At 46.9% G+C, this 7,694-nt stretch overlaps 1 long non-coding RNA gene across 1 annotated transcript; it reads left to right on the top strand.

Annotated features, from left to right (window-relative positions):
• Positions 1 to 254: 254 nt before the first annotated feature.
• On the top strand, positions 255 to 3,622 carry LOC135820668 (uncharacterized). The gene is made up of 5 exons (XR_010554174.1): positions 255 to 569; positions 1,192 to 1,275; positions 1,713 to 1,799; positions 2,334 to 2,414; positions 3,554 to 3,622. It is a non-coding gene; the product is annotated as an uncharacterized LOC135820668 (long non-coding RNA).
• Positions 3,623 to 7,694: the final 4,072 nt, after the last annotated feature.

Raw genomic sequence — 7,694 nt, 5'->3', positions numbered from 1 at the left:
ATTCAGTCGGTCAACAATTTCGTCCAACTCCAGAGAAAGGGAGTTCGTCCGGTTGAAAGTTTAATCCATGGACCATAAGATTACATTGGAAGGCTGGACAAATCGACATCAGTCCGGCTTTTAATTTAGTCCAAACGCCCCTCGGATGAAAACGACGAAATTAAATCCTTGACGAATATTTCTGCTTATACAGTATTTAAGCTTACCCTCTACCCGCCTCTGTACTTGCCCTTGTCTTGCAGCCCGATGGCTTCACGCTAACGACTCGGTGTACGCCGCGGCAACACCAGCATCGAGGCGTATCGTAACGGAGCCTTTCGCCCAGGAAGCGTGTCTGCAGTATGGACTTCGCCTCATCAGCATGGCCTGGCTGTAAGTACACGGCGATGCACTGGTAGACCGCTGGCTAAATACATTAGCCCTGGAGAACAAACCCACGCACCATCCCTACCAGGTCAGATCCGTCGAGATAGACGGAGAGTTGGTTCACAAAACCGTAAAGTTTACTACGGAGGGTCTGTTGTATGATGATGCCGAAAGCAATCAGCGAGCCCAAATCCTCTGTGTCAGTAAGTGAGATGAAAACTAATGGCTGGCTCCACCAACGGCTTGCAATTCCCAATCATGCTTTTGTACCTGCCAACAACATGATGTGCGTGGCCATTTGTTGTTCTAAAATGTATCTTGTGGCAACAGGATTTGCGCCAACATTCCTTACTTCAATGCAGGCTGTCAGAAGGTACTCTGCATTGGTGCGACTATGAGGGGGGGGGGCAAACAGACCATATCTTATTGCTTCAAAAATCACAGGGAATTGTATTGGCGCGGCCAAAGCCGCATCTGCAGCACCGGTTCGGACGCCCCTGCCTTTTGCCACCCCGGCTTGTACCAACAGGGCTTTAGAATTACCCAGTGGTTGTTCATGGCGATGACAATGATGACGCTTTCTGAGCTGCCGTCCTCAAGTCGAGCGCAAGTGGATATGATAATCATAATTCTTTGTTGCCATCTTACTTTCGTGCTGTGGTCTGCAAGCGTCGTGTGGTCTCGTCGGCTCGAATGAATAAAACCTAGTACTCAATCTGCAAAACCTAGTAAAACTATTATCCTGTGATCCTGTGATCCTGCATCAGCCTGGGGTGCGGAATGGAACTTGTGCTATTGAGCTGTTTGCTTTCGTTTTCTGCGCAGAGTCCTGTGGGAGCGGTGTTCTTGCGCCGAACACGAGTTGTATGTGTAACCCCCACACGCCCTATTGTGAACAGTGTGAAAAGGGTAAGACTAAGAGCGGCCGGCAAATTACACACTTTTCTTCAAAAATAATCTGAGCAGACATCATTCAAAGTCTGAGTACAACACTGAAATGACAGTCGGGAAACGGGCATGTATCATGGCCAACGCCAGTTGACCGGTCTACCGTTACCTGCACCACTTTCAGTATTGTGAAAGCAGGACAAAGTCGCCACATGGGTACAACTCGGCATACAGAGAAACCAGACGTGCCGCGAGTAGATTTCTCACTACGTACACCAGTACACCGAAGGCTAGCATCTGCGCAGTCTGATCATGATCCCTAGATCAAGTGGACACTCGGGCTTATTCGCTGGTGACGTTTTGCTGTCGAACTGCTTTATTCCCAATGCTCTATGAATAATTGCCATGTTTTTTTTATTCTGTCTTGCGCTGTGATGTTGTTTCCACTGTGTCCATAGCATGCACATGCTTGAACCAGGGCCGGTGTGATAGCGAGGGTAAATGCAGCTGCCGAGAAGGATTCACCGGAGACAAGTGCCAATTCTGTAAGTAAAGATGAATTTCGAACGGATTGGGAGAACTGTCGTAAACTTCTCAACGCCTTCTAGGTTCAGGCTGGTCCCATAGCTCAGATGGTTAGAGCATTGCCCAAGGTGCCGGGTTTGAGTCCTGGTGGGTCCGACATTTTTCTCTTTTCAGGCAGTTCACTCTCCTGACTGATCTTGCAGATGAATTCATTTTAGAATACTTAGGGTGCGTTCTCAAATCCTCTCGGAAAAGTTCGAGCCTTTCGGGAAAGTTCGAGAAGTGCTCTTATATCCTCTCTGAATTTTAGGAGACTCCAAAGCATCCTTCTCATGTGAGTCTAGGAAAGTTTGGTTTGTACCTAGAACAACGCCATCCGTGTTTGGTTGCGGCTGCCTTTGCTCTGCCTCGCACAGGATACTTCCCGCTTCACAGGGGTCGGAGCGGTGTTTTATTCTTCTTCTCTCACCATGAAACCCTTGTCTGTTCGTCTCTGTTATGGCTCTATTGCTCTCTTACTCCCTTGTTCCTCTTCCTTGTGATATATAACACAGCCTTGTGCGAAAGTAACTGGGTGAGAAAGAACTCAGAGTGTCAATGCAAGGAAGGAGTGTTCGGAGAGCACTGCACAGAAGGTAAGGACAGAGGAAAACTGTTGTATTGTTAGCTCTAGCCTGTCAAAGACTGTACGACTCATGGGTGCATGTATGCTGTGCGTTTGAGGCACCGGTTATGCCTTCGTGTGCCTTCGTCCCATTCAAGTAAACCGACTAATACATTTATATTGACCTTTGATAAATACCCGCACTAATTGCTACACCATCGACAGTATCCAATTCCATTAAATTTACTTTGACTTAATAAGTACCACTGCACTTATCCATGCAGCACTGCACTTTACCCTAAAAAGGGAGTATTTTACAAACAGTATTAATTTTATTAGCCTCAGCGGTATTGTATAAAAAGCATTCATAGTCTTTTTAGCCTATAACTACTTTTTATACTGTATATAAAATACCAGCACCCAATAGGGTGCTGCATCCTACTTTACTTTTGATCCCTCCCCCCCCCCCCCCCTCTTCTAGTAAAGAGAGTGCCCCCCCCCATCTACCTCAGAGTGGGAGTGCTGCCTATGTATGTGCATGATGACTGACGAGTACACACCATGGACCTGCACATTGGCACAGTACTGTTTGAGCCATTGCATCCAATAATCATCACTTGCCCCGGAAAACTGTACTCATTGCGGGTCACAGTGGCCGATGAATATACAGTAAAACCTGGTACTAAAGACCACCGTGACTAGCGACCGGCCTGGTACTAAAGACCACCGTGACTAGCGACCGGCCTGGTACTACAGACCACTTCGCCAGGCGTGGACGATCTCACATTCACAATCATATGGTTGCGCGGTGCAAACCTCTAACTAAGGACCACCGGCCACTAAAGACGGCTTTCTCTGGCCCCAAGGGGTGGTCGTTAGTCACAAGTTGTACTGTCTACCGTATGCCATGGCCTTATATTCGATACAACGCCACTTTCCTCGCCCACAACGCTATTCCATAAAAGTCCATGCAGAAATTTCTATCTAAATCCACTGGTTCACCCTTCCTGCTGGGATGTAAGTTTGTTAGTATAGTTCTAATTCCTTCATTTTCACAAAACATACTCCCCCCCTCCCCTAACTTTGGTTCTGTATTTCGCCCTGATAAGCTATGGTGTTCTGTCTCTATTCGTGTGTGTGTTTGTTGAATACACTGTATCACTACTCCAGTATGCCATTGCTTGAATAACGGCCGGTGTAAACAGGACGGCCAATGCAGCTGCCGGAGAGGATTCCACGGAGACCAATGTCAAGACAGTAAGTATCTGCTATTGAAATGAAGTGTACATGCACACACGTTTCTTTGGTGTGTGTGTGTGTGTGTGTGTGTGTGTGTGTGTGTGTGTGTGCATGTGCGTCTGTGTGTGTGTGCGTCTGTGTGTGCGTGTAAGTGTGTGTGTGTGTGTGTGTGTGTGTGCGTGTGCGTGTGAATTTGAGTGTGTGTGTGTGTGTGTGTGTGTGTGTGTGTGTGTGTGTGTGTGTGTGTGTGTGTGTGTGTGTGTGTGTGTGTGTGCATGTATGTGCGTGCATGTGTGTGTGTGTGTGTGTGTGTGTGTGTGTGTGTGTGTGTGTGTGTGCATGCATGTGTGTGGGTGTGTGCGTGTGTGTGTGTGTGTGTGCTGCTGCTGCTGCTGTGTGTGTGCTGTTGTGATACGTGACATACATGCGACAATGTGACAATAGAGGTTTTCAAGGATGCTGTGCCCGGCACCGCCCCGGCGCTCACCCCGAGATTGTGGTGAACAGGTCGCATGTCAAAACGCATTGAAAAGTATACGAAATGTGACCGTTCGTCTCCACCAGTGCTTGGAGCGATTCTGAAGCTTGTTCATTTTCGCCCAAGCCATGGAAGGCCGCTTCCTGGCAACTGCTCTGACTCATCACGTGTGTCAGACATGAAGTGAAGCACCATTCTACTGCTTCTTTTTTCACCAAGACTACATAACCCCCCAGAGTGTGCAACTCGACTATGGGTGCTGTCGCCAGAAACTCGGCTCGTTTGTGCGTCCAGCTCGTTTGCACTAACGAACACCGTACGCCGTAATCCGTACACATGGCAGTACAAGTCGAGCGGGGAGTCGGAAATGTTTTTTACGACTCCCTGGTCGATCGAGAGTCCAGTCCAGCGCAAAGTGAACATCACTCACAGTTACAGTGAGTGCATGCCGCCTGCACGACACTGAGTTATTTCAGTTGTCGTTGCAGCTGTCGTGGACTCCACTGATGTCTTCTTCCGCATCTGCTGACCTGCTGCAGGACAAACTTCTGTCAACTCTCGATTCGAGTGAAAGTTACGCTCAGTCATTTGGAAGTTTTCTCCCGCGATGCAGCGAAGAACAGGGCTACAGTCTTTGCAAAACGGTCTATTCTTACGTAGGCTGCTCAATGACGGCGCTGAAAAGACATCTCGACAACAAACAGCAGTCCGAAGTGAAGCAGCAGCAACCCCAAACGCCGGCGGTGATAATTTGGACCAGCTAAATTGAAAAAAATCGAACCTAGGAAAAAATTTAAAAAATCATTATTTGCCACATCAATGAATTGAAACTCGTTAGCTCGCTCGATAGCTTGATCGTTAGTGGAACTGATCGCTCGTTTGTTATAGATACGCTCGTTTCAACACTAGACTGCTGTCCCGACAGAATTTCAAGTTGACGTCATTTTAATGATGCAATGCGCACTGTACACGGCCTACCACCCACATCTTCGGTAAGCCACCAAAGGGAGAGCATATCCCTCCGCAAAATCAAGGAGACACAACACCAACGACTCCTCGATCTCATCTGGCGCGGCCTGAAAGGCCAATGTAGTACAGGGCTTTCAAAGCAGCTGACGCCCGCAACCACGGCCCCAACTCGACATCAAGCCAACGCCCGGCTCATTCTCCCGCTGGCCAGGACGAATACAGGCACTCACCGACCGTTCTTCCGTGGACCTGCGCTGTGGAACACTCTGCCAGCCAGTGTACGTTCCTGCACTGCCGTGGCCGATTTCGCATCCCCCCCCCACCCCCCCCCCCCCACACACACACACGGACAGTATGTATAGGCATATAACGAACGGTCTTCTCCTGTTAGCTCTGTTTGTCCAATACATGAGATAAATGTCTTTCTTGTTGTTTTTTCTTCTACATGTAGCTGCTTCCAGCATGGTAAACGACAGTACCATGGCCTTTTCAGATTTTCATTGTACCTATTTGTAGTACCTCCCGGGATCAGTATTTCCACTTGAAACAATATCCACTCCAATGCCTCATTCTTAGCATTCTTTTATTCGCTTCCATGTAATTGGGCTTATTGCCTGTTTGGTATTGCGAATTCAAAAAAAAATTATCAGACGAATCCGGAACCTGTGGTTGACCGAAGCCGATCTGATCCTGTACAAATTATTGAAAAGAAAAAAAACGTGTAATGCGTTGACACCCGTACACATGTTGTAAATCACTGGCGCAAGGAGCATTGCGTCATAAATAATGACGCCAAACTTGAAATTCTGTCGGGACAGCAGGGTATGTGGGAGTTGCACACGCTGGGGGGTTATTTAGAAAAGCGATCCTGTCAGCTTTTCTATTATTGTGTTCACATGGCAGAAAAACGACATCGCTATGCTACGTAGGTTTCTACGTAAGGTGCTCGGTATTTCACTTAGGCTACGTAGGTTTCTACGTAAGGTGCTCGGTATTAGATCTACCAACGAGTGGTAGCCGCGTGCTGTGCACGTGCACGGAAGACATTGTGTTGCAGTGCAGTGCAGTCCGTTTTCGGATGTGCATGCGCGAGGAACTTCCTTCTTTGGAACTGCTTCTTGCATGAGCTGTTTCGGATATTTCGTGTCCTGGCTTATTTCGCTTCGGCTCTGCTGAGACCTCCTTTCACGGAATATTACTCAATGACAGGTGAGTTGACCAGTTCCCTTTGATTCATTTGCTTGTGTTGACTCTTTCATTTACGAAAAGTGTGTGTGTGCTGAGTTTAGGTGGAATACAATAAATAATGGAAAAGCTGCCATTATCTCTTTTCTAAATTTAGCTTTTCTGCTGTCGAGGCCTCCTTTTACGGAATACTCAATGACAGGTGATCTCTGAGTTGACCACTTTCCTTCGATTCATTTGCTTATGCCCACCCTTTCATTTACGGAAACGTGTGCTGATTTTATTCGGATTTAGATCCACTCGTATCTCCTTGCCCTTGCCAACAGTGTGCGAAGTACGCGAGTTCACCTTCTTGACGGTAAGGCTTATCTTGCTGCTGAGGCTTAGATGTGTTGTCGAAATACTCATGTTCATTGTACATTGGTACGTTACAAGTAAGGCACTGGTCATGATTGCTTCCGGCATTCCGTGCTGCGATCAAAGGGTAGAATCTGAATTTTGCAGTGGCATAGCATCGTTGGCAGTTCCCAATCTGGAGGGAAAGGTTCAAGGACGCATCGGCCGAGTATGCATAATAAATTCGCATATCAGCGAAAATCTCCATTATGAAGAGGTTCATGCATTCAGTGACTTGTTTGCTTCATACGAAACAAGCCAATGGGTGCAGTCTCGTCTCGTGAAAATCTCGTACGATTGGATTTGTTTACTCGAGTCTGGGCTGTTTGATTTGTGAGTAGCGCCGAGATTGCACTGCCCCAAATAAAGTAGCGTGCCGGCAGAGCAAGAATTGCGATCTGCAATCTGTTTGTAGTACCTGCAAGAATGTGCTGTGCATGTATCGTATTTTCTCTGCTGTTGTTTCAGTTGCCGTCATGTTGCTACAGAAAGGTTCAGTGACTCATTTGTTTCATACAAGACGAGTCAATGGTTTGGTCTGGCTTAGAATCTTTCGCTGTAGAAGAAATCTATTCGTGTCTCTATTGGAGAAATAATTGTATTCACTCGTTATAAAATAGGGTTAAGACAAACTCATAGAACAGATACCATCGGTCCCTTGATGTTCATCCTAAAGTAGCCCTTGGCGGATTATGCCGGCATTATTAAAATTTTGGCATAATCTTGGGATTTCGTCAAAAAATAATGCTCCGGCATATACGGATTCCAACGTGTAAGGTCGGCATAATCTTTCGGTTTAGACAAAAAATTATGCTTAGGGCATCATACAGCTTTGTCCTCCGGCATAATATATGGATTTCAACGTGTAAGGTCAGTATAATCTTTCGGTTTAGACAAAAATTATGCTTAGGGCATGGCCGTGTGTGTGCGTGGTTTCTCAATGCACTATGTACAGCGTGAATACATAGTGGAACCGAGCATAATTCAGCATAATTGTGGCATAATCAAAAGCATAATTTGACGATTGGCCGAGCATAGTCCGCC

This window comes from Sycon ciliatum, chromosome 7 (genome assembly GCF_964019385.1).
Source record: "Sycon ciliatum chromosome 7, ocSycCili1.1, whole genome shotgun sequence".
Taxonomy (NCBI): domain Eukaryota; kingdom Metazoa; phylum Porifera; class Calcarea; order Leucosolenida; family Sycettidae; genus Sycon; species Sycon ciliatum.
The sequence above is the reverse complement of the archived record's forward strand: the minus strand, read 5'-3'. Positions and strand labels throughout refer to the sequence as shown.